The 15,353-nt window shown below is 45.7% G+C and overlaps 6 non-coding genes across 6 annotated transcripts; all 6 read left to right on the top strand.

Moving 5' to 3' along the window:
* The first annotated feature begins 2,027 nt into the window (after window positions 1-2,027).
* On the top strand, window positions 2,028-2,218 carry LOC130317249 (U2 spliceosomal RNA). The gene has a single exon (XR_008864407.1). It is a non-coding gene; the product is annotated as a U2 spliceosomal RNA (small nuclear RNA).
* Window positions 2,219-4,298: 2,080 nt separating this feature from the next.
* On the top strand, window positions 4,299-4,489 carry LOC130317248 (U2 spliceosomal RNA). The gene has a single exon (XR_008864406.1). It is a non-coding gene; the product is annotated as a U2 spliceosomal RNA (small nuclear RNA).
* A 2,086-nt stretch (window positions 4,490-6,575) lies between these two features.
* Window positions 6,576-6,766, top strand: LOC130317247 (U2 spliceosomal RNA). Its single transcript, XR_008864405.1, has one exon. It is a non-coding gene; the product is annotated as a U2 spliceosomal RNA (small nuclear RNA).
* A 2,091-nt stretch (window positions 6,767-8,857) lies between these two features.
* LOC130317246 (U2 spliceosomal RNA) lies at window positions 8,858-9,048 on the top strand. The gene has a single exon (XR_008864404.1). It is a non-coding gene; the product is annotated as a U2 spliceosomal RNA (small nuclear RNA).
* Window positions 9,049-11,150: 2,102 nt separating this feature from the next.
* On the top strand, window positions 11,151-11,341 carry LOC130317245 (U2 spliceosomal RNA). Its single transcript, XR_008864403.1, has one exon. It is a non-coding gene; the product is annotated as a U2 spliceosomal RNA (small nuclear RNA).
* A 2,087-nt stretch (window positions 11,342-13,428) lies between these two features.
* On the top strand, window positions 13,429-13,619 carry LOC130317259 (U2 spliceosomal RNA). The gene has a single exon (XR_008864416.1). It is a non-coding gene; the product is annotated as a U2 spliceosomal RNA (small nuclear RNA).
* The last annotated feature ends 1,734 nt before the right edge of the window (window positions 13,620-15,353 follow it).

Raw genomic sequence — 15,353 nt, 5'->3', positions numbered from 1 at the left:
CCAGCTAGCCAGCCCTGTGGGCCTTGCTGCTGCTGCTGCAGCCAAAAAACAAAAGGTGGTGCTGCTGCTGCTTCTGCTGCTTCTGCTTCTGCTTGTGTCTGGCCGCTGTTGGAGCGTCCAGGCACAGGACTTCTGCTGCTGCTGACTAAATGGCCTCCTTAATTGGATCATTTGAGTAGCCAGCACACCTGTGCAGGTAGGGCATGACATGATAGGCAGCTGCCTTGATAGCGGGTGGGTGCTGAATGTTCCTAATTGACAAAATAAGATTAATGCTTATGAAGAAATATAAAATCTCATCCCTTCCCCAATATCGCGCCACACCCCTACCCCTTAATTCCCTGGTTGAACTTGATGGACATATGTCTTTTTTCGACCGTACTAACTATGTAACTATGTAACATAACATGGGGGGGGTCTCCTGGCTGTTCACACAGGTGTGTCATTGCTGTACATTGACCATGCATTGCTTCTGTGGTATTGCAAAGGCAAAGACAAATGCTTCCAGCCATCCATTGCACTAATGGATTGGTCATCAGCTGGCTGTCTATGTCCCGCATCAATATAGACCAAAGTACAGAGGGTTAGGCTATGCTATTGTGCACCTACCTGATGCATCAGAAGGTGCGAGGCCCTTGCTAAATTCTGTGCACAGACTTTGAGATCTATACTTTAGACTGTATCTAAACCTGCTCCAACATGGACTGACATTCTGGCCTACTTTCAGCCGATGCGACTTGTCTGTCGCTGAACAGTCGCTTTTTATGTATTCAGCACCTATGTATAATGTTGTAAAAATGCTCTAGAAGCTAAAGTCGCAGAAATGTCACACATATTTGGCCTGCAACTTTCTGTGCGACAAATTCAGACAGGAAAAATCAGTATAAATCCTTAGAAAATTATCCCCCAGTGTCTCCATCTGCTGGCGGTATTGAATAAGCATTGCTGCACTGATGGGGTATGCATTAGACGAAAAAAAAGAAGAAAAAGAAGAATAATACGCCCAGAAAAGAGGCGAAAAGGAGAAAAACGTAAAAAAACGTGAAAAAAAAGTAAGAGGAAGAGAAGGGAAAAAAAGGTGGAAATGGGTTTAAAAGTGATTTCGGCGGAGAAATATATATATATATATATATATATATATATATATATATATACGCGCACACACACACATATATATAAACGTATTCTCCGTTGAGATATTGCAGCCGCTGCTGTGTCCAGGCCCAGGAGCCTTAGCACTGTGCTGTGATGTCACTCAATACCACTGACATCACTAGGTGTAAACAACATCTCTCCTTTGCTGTGTATGTGACTATGGAGCTGTTTGGTGATGTCGTCTATTATGGCCTTCATAGAAGCAACAGGAGATTGTTGCATCCATCTAGAACCCTCAGAACTACAGTGCTATGATGTCACTCACTTCCACAGGCCTTGCAGAGTGTAAACAACAACAACCCAGCTTTGTTGTGTATGTAACCATAGGGATTTGTGATGTCACCTAGAACCTTCACAGCAGCGACAGCTTTATGAGGAGCATCAGCACTGCTCTGCCTGAGCAGAACCATCACCGCCATAGGTTGTCAAATAACCCGGATTTAACCCACACAGGTAAGTCCAATGGGGTGCAGGCATGTCCTCTATGCTTACAGCTTCCCGTGGGTGTTGGTTTGATACCGTTTGGGGACAGCCAAGGAGGCATCTGCAGGCAACAAAGGTAGGTGTGTGCTTGTGTGTGTGTTTCCTATGCAGATCCTAAGCCCAGTGTCACATGCAAGTAGGAGGAGTAAGAAGGGTTCCTGGCAAATCCGGGTTATGGATTGCATTTAAAAAGGCCCCGTGGGAGTGCAATGGGCCCCTGTCTTGCTGCTTAGCAATAATGGTATGGGTTTAGGTTCTGCTGTGTGTACTGGTGGTTGACTGCCCCCCAGCCCAGAGTGTGCATGGAAAATTGTCTGGCAGCCTCCCTGACAGCAAGCAGTGATAGTGCCCATGAAGGGGACCTTGTTGGGCCCGCCCCTTTCACGGTTATCGCTTCTCGGCCTTTTGGCTAAGATCAAGTGTAGTATCTGTTCTTATCAGTTTAATATCTGATACGTCCCCTATCTGGGGACCATATATTAAATGGATTTTTGAGAACGGGGGCCGATTTCGAAGCTTGCTTCCGTCGCCCTATGCATTGACCCGATATGGCAGTATCTTCGGGTACAGTGCACCACCCCCTTACAGGGTTAAAAAGAAAGATTCCTACTTTCATTGCTACCTGCTTGCTGGCTAGCCAGCTAGCCAGCCCTGTGGGCCTTGCTGCTGCTGCTGCAGCCAAAAAACAAAAGGTGGTGCTGCTGCTGCTTCTGCTGCTTCTGCTTGTGTCTGGCCGCTGTTGGAGCGTCCAGGCACAGGACTTCTGCTGCTGCTGACTAAATGGCCTCCTTAATTGGATCATTTGAGTAGCCAGCACACCTGTGCAGGTAGGGCATGACATGATAGGCAGCTGCCTTGATAGCGGGTGGGTGCTGAATGTTCCTAATTGACAAAATAAGATTAATGCTTATGAAGAAATATAAAATCTCATCCCTTCCCCAATATCGCGCCACACCCCTACCCCTTAATTCCCTGGTTGAACTTGATGGACATATGTCTTTTTTCGACCGTACTAACTATGTAACTATGTAACATAACATGGGGGGGGTCTCCTGGCTGTTCACACAGGTGTGTCATTGCTGTACATTGACCATGCATTGCTTCTGTGGTATTGCAAAGGCAAAGACAAATGCTTCCAGCCATCCATTGCACTAATGGATTGGTCATCAGCTGGCTGTCTATGTCCCGCATCAATATAGACCAAAGTACAGAGGGTTAGGCTATGCTATTGTGCACCTACCTGATGCATCAGAAGGTGCGAGGCCCTTGCTAAATTCTGTGCACAGACTTTGAGATCTATACTTTAGACTGTATCTAAACCTGCTCCAACATGGACTGACATTCTGGCCTACTTTCAGCCGATGCGACTTGTCTGTCGCTGAACAGTCGCTTTTTATGTATTCAGCACCTATGTATAATGTTGTAAAAATGCTCTAGAAGCTAAAGTCGCAGAAATGTCACACATATTTGGCCTGCAACTTTCTGTGCGACAAATTCAGACAGGAAAAATCAGTATAAATCCTTAGAAAATTATCCCCCAGTGTCTCCATCTGCTGGCGGTATTGAATAAGCATTGCTGCACTGATGGGGTATGCATTAGACGAAAAAAAAGAAGAAAAAGAAGAATAATACGCCCAGAAAAGAGGCGAAAAGGAGAAAAACGTAAAAAAACGTGAAAAAAAAGTAAGAGGAAGAGAAGGGAAAAAAAGGTGGAAATGGGTTTAAAAGTGATTTCGGCGGAGAAATATATATATATATATATATATATATATATATATATATATATACGCGCACACACACACATATATATAAACGTATTCTCCGTTGAGATATTGCAGCCGCTGCTGTGTCCAGGCCCAGGAGCCTTAGCACTGTGCTGTGATGTCACTCAATACCACTGACATCACTAGGTGTAAACAACATCTCTCCTTTGCTGTGTATGTGACTATGGAGCTGTTTGGTGATGTCGTCTATTATGGCCTTCATAGAAGCAACAGGAGATTGTTGCATCCATCTAGAACCCTCAGAACTACAGTGCTATGATGTCACTCACTTCCACAGGCCTTGCAGAGTGTAAACAACAACAACCCAGCTTTGTTGTGTATGTAACCATAGGGATTTGTGATGTCACCTAGAACCTTCACAGCAGCGACAGCTTTATGAGGAGCATCAGCACTGCTCTGCCTGAGCAGAACCATCACCGCCATAGGTTGTCAAATAACCTGGATTTAACCCACACAGGTAAGTCCAATGGGGTGCAGGCATGTCCTCTATGCTTACAGCTTCCCGTGGGTGTTGGTTTGATACCGTTTGGGGACAGCCAAGGAGGCATCTGCAGGCAACAAAGGTAGGTGTGTGCTTGTGTGTGTGTTTCCTATGCAGATCCTAAGCCCAGTGTCACATGCAAGTAGGAGGAGTAAGAAGGGTTCCTGGCAAATCCGGGTTATGGATTGCATTTAAAAAGGCCCCGTGGGAGTGCAATGGGCCCCTGTCTTGCTGCTTAGCAATAATGGTATGGGTTTAGGTTCTGCTGTGTGTACTGGTGGTTGACTGCCCCCCAGCCCAGAGTGTGCATGGAAAATTGTCTGGCAGCCTCCCTGACAGCAAGCAGTGATAGTGCCCATGAAGGGGACCTTGTTGGGCCCGCCCCTTTCACGGTTATCGCTTCTCGGCCTTTTGGCTAAGATCAAGTGTAGTATCTGTTCTTATCAGTTTAATATCTGATACGTCCCCTATCTGGGGACCATATATTAAATGGATTTTTGAGAACGGGGGCCGATTTCGAAGCTTGCTTCCGTCGCCCTATGCATTGACCCGATATGGCAGTATCTTCGGGTACAGTGCACCACCCCCTTACAGGGTTAAAAAGAAAGATTCCTACTTTCATTGCTACCTGCTTGCTGGCTAGCCAGCTAGCCAGCCCTGTGGGCCTTGTCGCTGCTGCTGCAGCCAAAAAACAAAAGGTGGTGCTGCTGCTGCTTCTGCTGCTTCTGCTTCTGCTTGTGTCTGGCCGCTGTTGGAGCGTCCAGGCACAGGACTTCTGCTGCTGCTGACTAAATGGCCTCCTTAATTGGATCATTTGAGTAGCCAGCACACCTGTGCAGGTAGGGCATGACATGATAGGCAGCTGCCTTGATAGCGGGTGGGTGCTGAATGTTCCTAATTGACAAAATAAGATTAATGCTTATGAAGAAATATAAAATCTCGTCCCTTCCCCAATATCGCGCCACACCCCTACCCCTTAATTCCCTGGTTGAACTTGATGGACATATGTCTTTTTTCGACCGTACTAACTATGTAACTATGTAACATAACATGGGGGGGGTCTCCTGGCTGTTCACACAGGTGTGTCATTGCTGTACATTGACCATGCATTGCTTCTGTGGTATTGCAAAGGCAAAGACAAATGCTTCCAGCCATCCATTGCACTAATGGATTGGTCATCAGCTGGCTGTCTATGTCCCGCATCAATATAGACCAAAGTACAGAGGGTTAGGCTATGCTATTGTGCACCTACCTGATGCATCAGAAGGTGCGAGGCCCTTGCTAAATTCTGTGCACAGACTTTGAGATCTATACTTTAGACTGTATCTAAACCTGCTCCAACATGGACTGACATTCTGGCCTACTTTCAGCCGATGCGACTTGTCTGTCGCTGAACAGTCGCTTTTTATGTATTCAGCACCTATGTATAATGTTGTAAAAATGCTCTAGAAGCTAAAGTCGCAGAAATGTCACACATATTTGGCCTGCAACTTTCTGTGCGACAAATTCAGACAGGAAAAATCAGTATAAATCCTTAGAAAATTATCCCCCAGTGTCTCCATCTGCTGGCGGTATTGAATAAGCATTGCTGCACTGATGGGGTATGCATTAGACGAAAAAAAAGAAGAAAAAGAAGAATAATACACCCAGAAAAGAGGCGAAAAGGAGAAAAACGTAAAAAAACATGAAAAAAAAGTAAGAGGAAGAGAAGGGAAAAAAAGGTGGAAATGGGTTTAAAAGTGATTTCGGCGGAGAAATATATATATATATATATATATATATATATATATATATATATACGCGCACACACACACATATATATAAACGTATTCTCCGTTGAGATATTGCAGCCGCTGCTGTGTCCAGGCCCAGGAGCCTTAGCACTGTGCTGTGATGTCACTCAATACCACTGACATCACTAGGTGTAAACAACATCTCTCCTTTGCTGTGTATGTGACTATGGAGCTGTTTGGTGATGTCGTCTATTATGGCCTTCATAGAAGCAACAGGAGATTGTTGCATCCATCTAGAACCCTCAGAACTACAGTGCTATGATGTCACTCACTTCCACAGGCCTTGCAGAGTGTAAACAACAACAACCCAGCTTTGTTGTGTATGTAACCATAGGGATTTGTGATGTCACCTAGAACCTTCACAGCAGCGACAGCTTTATGAGGAGCATCAGCACTGCTCTGCCTGAGCAGAACCATCACCGCCATAGGTTGTCAAATAACCCGGATTTAACCCACACAGGTAAGTCCAATGGGGTGCAGGCATGTCCTCTATGCTTACAGCTTCCCGTGGGTGTTGGTTTGATACCGTTTGGGGACAGCCAAGGAGGCATCTGCAGGCAACAAAGGTAGGTGTGTGCTTGTGTGTGTGTTTCCTATGCAGATCCTAAGCCCAGTGTCACATGCAAGTAGGAGGAGTAAGAAGGGTTCCTGGCAAATCCGGGTTATGGATTGCATTTAAAAAGGCCCCGTGGGAGTGCAATGGGCCCCTGTCTTGCTGCTTAGCAATAATGGTATGGGTTTAGGTTCTGCTGTGTGTACTGGTGGTTGACTGCCCCCCAGCCCAGAGTGTGCATGGAAAATTGTCTGGCAGCCTCCCTGACAGCAAGCAGTGATAGTGCCCATGAAGGGGACCTTGTTGGGCCCGCCCCTTTCACGGTTATCGCTTCTCGGCCTTTTGGCTAAGATCAAGTGTAGTATCTGTTCTTATCAGTTTAATATCTGATACGTCCCCTATCTGGGGACCATATATTAAATGGATTTTTGAGAACGGGGGCCGATTTCGAAGCTTGCTTCCGTCGCCCTATGCATTGACCCGATATGGCAGTATCTTCGGGTACAGTGCACCACCCCCTTACAGGGTTAAAAAGAAAGATTCCTACTTTCATTGCTACCTGCTTGCTGGCTAGCCAGCTAGCCAGCCCTGTGGGCCTTGCTGCTGCTGCTGCAGCCAAAAAACAAAAGGTGGTGCTGCTGCTGCTTCTGCTGCTTCTGCTTCTGCTTGTGTCTGGCCGCTGTTGGAGCGTCCAGGCACAGGACTTCTGCTGCTGCTGACTAAATGGCCTCCTTAATTGGATCATTTGAGTAGCCAGCACACCTGTGCAGGTAGGGCATGACATGATAGGCAGCTGCCTTGATAGCGGGTGGGTGCTGAATGTTCCTAATTGACAAAATAAGATTAATGCTTATGAAGAAATATAAAATCTCATCCCTTCCCCAATATCGCGCCACACCCCTACCCCTTAATTCCCTGGTTGAACTTGATGGACATATGTCTTTTTTCGACCGTACTAACTATGTAACTATGTAACATAACATGGGGGGGGTCTCCTGGCTGTTCACACAGGTGTGTCATTGCTGTACATTGACCATGCATTGCTTCTGTGGTATTGCAAAGGCAAAGACAAATGCTTCCAGCCATCCATTGCACTAATGGATTGGTCATCAGCTGGCTGTCTATGTCCCGCATCAATATAGACCAAAGTACAGAGGGTTAGGCTATGCTATTGTGCACCTACCTGATGCATCAGAAGGTGCGAGGCCCTTGCTAAATTCTGTGCACAGACTTTGAGATCTATACTTTAGACTGTATCTAAACCTGCTCCAACATGGACTGACATTCTGGCCTACTTTCAGCCGATGCGACTTGTCTGTCGCTGAACAGTCGCTTTTTATGTATTCAGCACCTATGTATAATGTTGTAAAAATGCTCTAGAAGCTAAAGTCGCAGAAATGTCACACATATTTGGCCTGCAACTTTCTGTGCGACAAATTCAGACAGGAAAAATCAGTATAAATCCTTAGAAAATTATCCCCCAGTGTCTCCATCTGCTGGCGGTATTGAATAAGCATTGCTGCACTGATGGGGTATGCATTAGACGAAAAAAAAGAAGAAAAAGAAGAATAATACGCCCAGAAAAGAGGCGAAAAGGAGAAAAACGTAAAAAAACGTGAAAAAAAAGTAAGAGGAAGAGAAGGGAAAAAAAGGTGGAAATGGGTTTAAAAGTGATTTCGGCGGAGAAATATATATATATATATATATATATATATATATATATATATATATACGTGCACACACACACATATATATAAACGTATTCTCCGTTGAGATATTGCAGCCGCTGCTGTGTCCAGGCCCAGGAGCCTTAGCACTGTGCTGTGATGTCACTCAATACCACTGACATCACTAGGTGTAAACAACATCTCTCCTTTGCTGTGTATGTGACTATGGAGCTGTTTGGTGATGTCGTCTATTATGGCCTTCATAGAAGCAACAGGAGATTGTTGCATCCATCTAGAACCCTCAGAACTACAGTGCTATGATGTCACTCACTTCCACAGGCCTTGCAGAGTGTAAACAACAACAACAACCCAGCTTTGTTGTGTATGTAACCATAGGGATTTGTGATGTCACCTAGAACCTTCACAGCAGCGACAGCTTTATGAGGAGCATCAGCACTGCTCTGCCTGAGCAGAACCATCACCGCCATAGGTTGTCAAATAACCCGGATTTAACCCACACAGGTAAGTCCAATGGGGTGCAGGCATGTCCTCTATGCTTACAGCTTCCCGTGGGTGTTGGTTTGATACCGTTTGGGGACAGCCAAGGAGGCATCTGCAGGCAACAAAGGTAGGTGTGTGCTTGTGTGTGTGTTTCCTATGCAGATCCTAAGCCCAGTGTCACATGCAAGTAGGAGGAGTAAGAAGGGTTCCTGGCAAATCCGGGTTATGGATTGCATTTAAAAAGGCCCCGTGGGAGTGCAATGGGCCCCTGTCTTGCTGCTTAGCAATAATGGTATGGGTTTAGGTTCTGCTGTGTGTACTGGTGGTTGACTGCCCCCCAGCCCAGAGTGTGCATGGAAAATTGTCTGGCAGCCTCCCTGACAGCAAGCAGTGATAGTGCCCATGAAGGGGACCTTGTTGGGCCCGCCCCTTTCACGGTTATCGCTTCTCGGCCTTTTGGCTAAGATCAAGTGTAGTATCTGTTCTTATCAGTTTAATATCTGATACGTCCCCTATCTGGGGACCATATATTAAATGGATTTTTGAGAACGGGGGCCGATTTCGAAGCTTGCTTCCGTCGCCCTATGCATTGACCCGATATGGCAGTATCTTCGGGTACAGTGCACCACCCCCTTACAGGGTTAAAAAGAAAGATTCCTACTTTCATTGCTACCTGCTTGCTGGCTAGCCAGCTAGCCAGCCCTGTGGGCCTTGCTGCTGCTGCTGCAGCCAAAAAACAAAAGGTGGTGCTGCTGCTGCTTCTGCTGCTTCTGCTTCTGCTTGTGTCTGGCCGCTGTTGGAGCGTCCAGGCACAGGACTTCTGCTGCTGCTGACTAAATGGCCTCCTTAATTGGATCATTTGAGTAGCCAGCACACCTGTGCAGGTAGGGCATGACATGATAGGCAGCTGCCTTGATAGCGGGTGGGTGCTGAATGTTCCTAATTGACAAAATAAGATTAATGCTTATGAAGAAATATAAAATCTCATCCCTTCCCCAATATCGCGCCACACCCCTACCCCTTAATTCCCTGGTTGAACTTGATGGACATATGTCTTTTTTCGACCGTACTAACTATGTAACTATGTAACATAACATGGGGGGGGTCTCCTGGCTGTTCACACAGGTGTGTCATTGCTGTACATTGACCATGCATTGCTTCTGTGGTATTGCAAAGGCAAAGACAAATGCTTCCAGCCATCCATTGCACTAATGGATTGGTCATCAGCTGGCTGTCTATGTCCCGCATCAATATAGACCAAAGTACAGAGGGTTAGGCTATGCTATTGTGCACCTACCTGATGCATCAGAAGGTGCGAGGCCCTTGCTAAATTCTGTGCACAGACTTTGAGATCTATACTTTAGACTGTATCTAAACCTGCTCCAACATGGACTGACATTCTGGCCTACTTTCAGCCGATGCGACTTGTCTGTCGCTGAACAGTCGCTTTTTATGTATTCAGCACCTATGTATAATGTTGTAAAAATGCTCTAGAAGCTAAAGTCGCAGAAATGTCACACATATTTGGCCTGCAACTTTCTGTGCGACAAATTCAGACAGGAAAAATCAGTATAAATCCTTAGAAAATTATCCCCCAGTGTCTCCATCTGCTGGCGGTATTGAATAAGCATTGCTGCACTGATGGGGTATGCATTAGACGAAAAAAAAGAAGAAAAAGAAGAATAATACGCCCAGAAAAGAGGCGAAAAGGAGAAAAACGTAAAAAAACGTGAAAAAAAAGTAAGAGGAAGAGAAGGGAAAAAAAGGTGGAAATGGGTTTAAAAGTGATTTCGGCGGAGAAATATATATATATATATATATATATATATATATATATATATATATATATATATATATATACACGCACACACACACATATATATAAACGTATTCTCCGTTGAGATATTGCAGCCGCTGCTGTGTCCAGGCCCAGGAGCCTTAGCACTGTGCTGTGATGTCACTCAATACCACTGACATCACTAGGTGTAAACAACATCTCTCCTTTGCTGTGTATGTGACTATGGAGCTGTTTGGTGATGTCGTCTATTATGGCCTTCATAGAAGCAACAGGAGATTGTTGCATCCATCTAGAACCCTCAGAACTACAGTGCTATGATGTCACTCACTTCCACAGGCCTTGCAGAGTGTAAACAACAACAACCCAGCTTTGTTGTGTATGTAACCATAGGGATTTGTGATGTCACCTAGAACCTTCACAGCAGCGACAGCTTTATGAGGAGCATCAGCACTGCTCTGCCTGAGCAGAACCATCACCGCCATAGGTTGTCAAATAACCCGGATTTAACCCACACAGGTAAGTCCAATGGGGTGCAGGCATGTCCTCTATGCTTACAGCTTCCCGTGGGTGTTGGTTTGATACCGTTTGGGGACAGCCAAGGAGGCATCTGCAGGCAACAAAGGTAGGTGTGTGCTTGTGTGTGTGTTTCCTATGCAGATCCTAAGCCCAGTGTCACATGCAAGTAGGAGGAGTAAGAAGGGTTCCTGGCAAATCCGGGTTATGGATTGCATTTAAAAAGGCCCCGTGGGAGTGCAATGGGCCCCTGTCTTGCTGCTTAGCAATAATGGTATGGGTTTAGGTTCTGCTGTGTGTACTGGTGGTTGACTGCCCCCCAGCCCAGAGTGTGCATGGAAAATTGTCTGGCAGCCTCCCTGACAGCAAGCAGTGATAGTGCCCATGAAGGGGACCTTGTTGGGCCCGCCCCTTTCACGGTTATCGCTTCTCGGCCTTTTGGCTAAGATCAAGTGTAGTATCTGTTCTTATCAGTTTAATATCTGATACGTCCCCTATCTGGGGACCATATATTAAATGGATTTTTGAGAACGGGGGCCGATTTCGAAGCTTGCTTCCGTCGCCCTATGCATTGACCCGATATGGCAGTATCTTCGGGTACAGTGCACCACCCCCTTACAGGGTTAAAAAGAAAGATTCCTACTTTCATTGCTACCTGCTTGCTGGCTAGCCAGCTAGCCAGCCCTGTGGGCCTTGCTGCTGCTGCTGCAGCCAAAAAACAAAAGGTGGTGCTGCTGCTGCTTCTGCTGCTTCTGCTTCTGCTTGTGTCTGGCCGCTGTTGGAGCGTCCAGGCACAGGACTTCTGCTGCTGCTGACTAAATGGCCTCCTTAATTGGATCATTTGAGTAGCCAGCACACCTGTGCAGGTAGGGCATGACATGATAGGCAGCTGCCTTGATAGCGGGTGGGTGCTGAATGTTCCTAATTGACAAAATAAGATTAATGCTTATGAAGAAATATAAAATCTCATCCCTTCCCCAATATCGCGCCACACCCCTACCCCTTAATTCCCTGGTTGAACTTGATGGACATATGTCTTTTTTCGACCGTACTAACTATGTAACTATGTAACATAACATGGGGGGGGTCTCCTGGCTGTTCACACAGGTGTGTCATTGCTGTACATTGACCATGCATTGCTTCTGTGGTATTGCAAAGGCAAAGACAAATGCTTCCAGCCATCCATTGCACTAATGGATTGGTCATCAGCTGGCTGTCTATGTCCCGCATCAATATAGACCAAAGTACAGAGGGTTAGGCTATGCTATTGTGCACCTACCTGATGCATCAGAAGGTGCGAGGCCCTTGCTAAATTCTGTGCACAGACTTTGAGATCTATACTTTAGACTGTATCTAAACCTGCTCCAACATGGACTGACATTCTGGCCTACTTTCAGCCGATGCGACTTGTCTGTCGCTGAACAGTCGCTTTTTATGCATTCAGCACCTATGTATAATGTTGTAAAAATGCTCTAGAAGCTAAAGTCGCAGAAATGTCACACATATTTGGCCTGCAACTTTCTGTGCGACAAATTCAGACAGGAAAAATCAGTATAAATCCTTAGAAAATTATCCCCCAGTGTCTCCATCTGCTGGCGGTATTGAATAAGCATTGCTGCACTGATGGGGTATGCATTAGACGAAAAAAAAGAAGAAAAAGAAGAATAATACGCCCAGAAAAGAGGCGAAAAGGAGAAAAACGTAAAAAACGTGAAAAAAAAGTAAGAGGAAGAGAAGGGAAAAAAAGGTGGAAATGGGTTTAAAAGTGATTTCGGCGGAGAAATATATATATATATATATATATATATATATATATATATATATATACGCGCACACACACACATATATATAAACGTATTCTCCGTTGAGATATTGCAGCCGCTGCTGTGTCCAGGCCCAGGAGCCTTAGCACTGTGCTGTGATGTCACTCAATACCACTGACATCACTAGGTGTAAACAACATCTCTCCTTTGCTGTGTATGTGACTATGGAGCTGTTTGGTGATGTCGTCTATTATGGCCTTCATAGAAGCAACAGGAGATTGTTGCATCCATCTAGAACCCTCAGAACTACAGTGCTATGATGTCACTCACTTCCACAGGCCTTGCAGAGTGTAAACAACAACAACCCAGCTTTGTTGTGTATGTAACCATAGGGATTTGTGATGTCACCTAGAACCTTCACAGCAGCGACAGCTTTATGAGGAGCATCAGCACTGCTCTGCCTGAGCAGAACCATCACCGCCATAGGTTGTCAAATAACCCGGATTTAACCCACACAGGTAAGTCCAATGGGGTGCAGGCATGTCCTCTATGCTTACAGCTTCCCGTGGGTGTTGGTTTGATACCGTTTGGGGACAGCCAAGGAGGCATCTGCAGGCAACAAAGGTAGGTGTGTGCTTGTGTGTGTGTTTCCTATGCAGATCCTAAGCCCAGTGTCACATGCAAGTAGGAGGAGTAAGAAGGGTTCCTGGCAAATCCGGGTTATGGATTGCATTTAAAAAGGCCCCGTGGGAGTGCAATGGGCCCCTGTCTTGCTGCTTAGCAATAATGGTATGGGTTTAGGTTCTGCTGTGTGTACTGGTGGTTGACTGCCCCCCAGCCCAGAGTGTGCATGGAAAATTGTCTGGCAGCCTCCCTGACAGCAAGCAGTGATAGTGCCCATGAAGGGGACCTTGTTGGGCCCGCCCCTTTCACGGTTATCACTTCTCGGCCTTTTGGCTAAGATCAAGTGTAGTATCTGTTCTTATCAGTTTAATATCTGATACGTCCCCTATCTGGGGACCATATATTAAATGGATTTTTGAGAACGGGGGCCGATTTCGAAGCTTGCTTCCGTCGCCCTATGCATTGACCCGATATGGCAGTATCTTCGGGTACAGTGCACCACCCCCTTACAGGGTTAAAAAGAAAGATTCCTACTTTCATTGCTACCTGCTTGCTGGCTAGCCAGCTAGCCAGCCCTGTGGGCCTTGCTGCTGCTGCTGCAGCCAAAAAACAAAAGGTGGTGCTGCTGCTGCTTCTGCTGCTTCTGCTTCTGCTTGTGTCTGGCCGCTGTTGGAGCGTCCAGGCACAGGACTTCTGCTGCTGCTGACTAAATGGCCTCCTTAATTGGATCATTTGAGTAGCCAGCACACCTGTGCAGGTAGGGCATGACATGATAGGCAGCTGCCTTGATAGCGGGTGGGTGCTGAATGTTCCTAATTGACAAAATAAGATTAATGCTTATGAAGAAATATAAAATCTCATCCCTTCCCCAATATCGCGCCACACCCCTACCCCTTAATTCCCTGGTTGAACTTGATGGACATATGTCTTTTTTCGACCGTACTAACTATGTAACTATGTAACATAACATGGGGGGGGTCTCCTGGCTGTTCACACAGGTGTGTCATTGCTGTACATTGACCATGCATTGCTTCTGTGGTATTGCAAAGGCAAAGACAAATGCTTCCAGCCATCCATTGCACTAATGGATTGGTCATCAGCTGGCTGTCTATGTCCCGCATCAATATAGACCAAAGTACAGAGGGTTAGGCTATGCTATTGTGCACCTACCTGATGCATCAGAAGGTGCGAGGCCCTTGCTAAATTCTGTGCACAGACTTTGAGATCTATGCTTTAGACTGTATCTAAACCTGCTCCAACATGGACTGACATTCTGGCCTACTTTCAGCCGATGCGACTTGTCTGTCGCTGAACAGTCGCTTTTTATGTATTCAGCACCTATGTATAATGTTGTAAAAATGCTCTAGAAGCTAAAGTCGCAGAAATGTCACACATATTTGGCCTGCAACTTTCTGTGCGACAAATTCAGACAGGAAAAATCTGTATAAATCCTTAGAAAATTATCCCCCAGTGTCTCCATCTGCTGGCGGTATTGAATAAGCATTGCTGCACTGATGGGGTATGCATTAGACGAAAAAAAAGAAGAAAAAGAAGAATAATACGCCCAGAAAAGAGGCGAAAAGGAGAAAAACGTAAAAAAACGTGAAAAAAAAGTAAGAGGAAGAGAAGGGAAAAAAAGGTGGAAATGGGTTTAAAAGTGATTTCGGTGGAGAAATATATATATATATATATATATATATATATATATATATATACGCGCACACACACACATATATATAAACGTATTCTCCGTTGAGATATTGCAGCCGCTGCTGTGTCCAGGCCCAGGAGCCTTAGCACTGTGCTGTGATGTCACTCAATACCACTGACATCACTAGGTGTAAACAACATCTCTCCTTTGCTGTGTATGTGACTATGGAGCTGTTTGGTGATGTCGTCTATTATGGCCTTCATAGAAGCAACAGGAGATTGTTGCATCCATCTAGAACCCTCAGAACTACAGTGCTATGATGTCACTCACTTCCACAGGCCTTGCAGAGTGTAAACAACAACAACCCAGCTTTGTTGTGTATGTAACCATAGGGATTTGTGATGTCACCTAGAACCTTCACAGCAGCGACAGCTTTATGAGGAGCATCAGCACTGCTCTGCCTGAGCAGAACCATCACCGCCATAGGTTGTCAAATAACCCGGATTTAACCCACACAGGTAAGTCCAATGGGGTGCAGGCATGTCCTCTATGCTTACAGCTTCCCGTGGGTGTTGGTTTGATACCGT

This window comes from Hyla sarda, unplaced genomic scaffold (genome assembly GCF_029499605.1).
Source record: "Hyla sarda isolate aHylSar1 unplaced genomic scaffold, aHylSar1.hap1 scaffold_1981, whole genome shotgun sequence".
NCBI lineage: Eukaryota > Metazoa > Chordata > Amphibia > Anura > Hylidae > Hyla > Hyla sarda.
This window is presented reverse-complemented; position numbering and strand designations above follow the sequence as displayed.